The sequence below is a fragment of the Chondrus crispus genome, genomic scaffold, assembly GCF_000350225.1.
Source record: "Chondrus crispus Stackhouse genomic scaffold, scaffold_116, whole genome shotgun sequence".
Taxonomy (NCBI): Eukaryota; Rhodophyta; class Florideophyceae; order Gigartinales; family Gigartinaceae; genus Chondrus; species Chondrus crispus.
In genome coordinates, this window is record NW_005178980.1 from 59,763 (window position 1) to 61,914 (window position 2,152).

Below are 2,152 nucleotides of genomic sequence, written 5' to 3' on the forward strand. Positions count from 1 at the left end.
CACCGATCCGTAACACAACATGCGAAATGCGACGACAACGCGGTGAAAGGGATGTATTCCGGGCTTGTGGACAGCATCTGTCCGTCGCACAAAAAGACCATGCCCACTGACCTCTTCGTAGACGCGATGAAATAGTTGACGAGACATGAGGAAACGTCTCTCAAAGTCTTTGGTGCAGTAGCGGGGTGTCACACCAAAGTAGTCTGTGAGGAGGGGGTGGGGTGGGGGAACCTGGCGGTTAGTGATTGGTCGTGGCTGAAATAAGGCGCGGACTCGGGTGCTTTCCCAGAGGAGTTTTGTTTTTGTTTATACGGAGGGGGGCTTGGTGTATCCAAAGCGGCTTTTTAGACGTGTAATTTTGGGGTTGCAATACGGTGAGTGCGGGTTGGTGGAAAAGGAGGTGAGATAATGCGTAAGGACATCACGTCCCCGACGTTCCACCGCGTGCCACCGTAAGGGGGAGGGTGAGTCCCTAGTGAGTCCCTAAACCCCGATTGGACTAGGCTACAACGGGCTACAACGTTAAATGTAAATTTTCAATACCGTCCAGTATCAAGGATACAGCACGACGGACACAACCGTAAGTACGGTACTGCACAATCGCGTCTGGTCCTTGCCCGATACGTAGCATACCGCAATGTCTGCTCACTTCCATGATCGAAACGTCCTGTCGTCTCTCTGAGCGCCTGTGGACGTCATTCTTCGCCCCCGACACCGACACCGACCCCGACCCCGACCCCCCCGTTCCTTCTTCATGCTCCCATACTGCGGTACACTTTCTTGTCCCTCTCCTCTCTCCTCTCCTCCCTTCTCCCTTCTCCCTTCTCCCTCCTCCCTCCTCCCTCCTCCCTCCCTCCCGATTCTTCCGGCACCCCACGCGCCAAACCATATTTATTATTCATCTACTGGTACCTACGGTACTGTACAACGCAGTATGTAACCCGTCGCCTTAGCAAGGCACTCTGTCCTTGTCGCCGCTCTCGCCCCTCTTCGCCCTGAGCGCCTCGTACAACGTCTGCTCAGGCACCAGCCGTGATCGATCGAACCTTTCCACCTCCTCCCGGGTCTTGTGCGACACATTCTCCTTGCTGATGTACTTCTTCACCTTGTGGTACATCCACCCCCCCTTCCCCTCATCATCGTCATACAAGTCGATCACCTCGTCATACCTTGCCACAATCCTTCTCATTCTCTCCTGCCACTCCACCTTTCCCTTCCTGCACACCGACCCAAGCTGGTCATAGTAATGAAACAGCGTGCAGTCGGGATACCTCTGCATAAACGACCCAAAGTCCTCCTCCCACGGGATCCCATAGTGCCTCCCTTGCATCATCTTGTTGAACGAAAACGCGCTGCGCCACCTCTCCAACGGGTCGCGCACGCTCGTCACAGCGTAGTACCCGCGCGTCTTCATGCACTCCACCAGCCCTTCCCGGCCCCTCACGTGCCCGATCAGGTGCTCGAACCGCCCCGTCCCGTTGCACACCGCCTCCGCCCGCGGCGTGCACGCGTCGTAGCTGCACCGCCGGTGCACCCCGCCGCGCGAGATGATGTACGACCGAAGCGCGTACGTCACCGCCGTCGATCCCGTCTTGATCGGCTTGTCGTAGAAGATGTACGGCAGACACTTCTCGTTCCCGGCCCCGGCCTCCCGCGCCACCCCGACCGCGCCGTCCTCGCCGACCCCGTCCGACAGCTCCGTCGCCTTGATCACCGCGTCCATCTCGATCCGCTCGCGCTCCGCCTGCATCTTCTCCCACCGAGACATCCCGCCGTCGTCGCCGTCCCCGTCCCCGTCGTCGCCGCCCTCCTCCGCGGTCGCCGCGGTCGCCGCGGTCGCCGCCGCCGCTACCGCCGACGCGCGCGACATCCGTAGCTCCCCCTCCTCCAGACCCGACGTCGCCGACACCGCCTCCGGCAGCGGCACAGACGACCGCGTCAGGTAGAAGAAGACGAAGAACAGGGCCGTCAGCAGCAGGACGTGCGCGGGCATGCGCACGTGCGCGCGGCGGGCGCTCTTGGGGCTGACTTTCATGGCGGGCGACGGAAAAAGGGCACAAACCTAAACTGCTCCGACTGCGGCCACGGCACACACACGCACACAGAGATGCACTGAAAGACAGAGACGCACGTGGGGGGGGGGGGGGGGGGG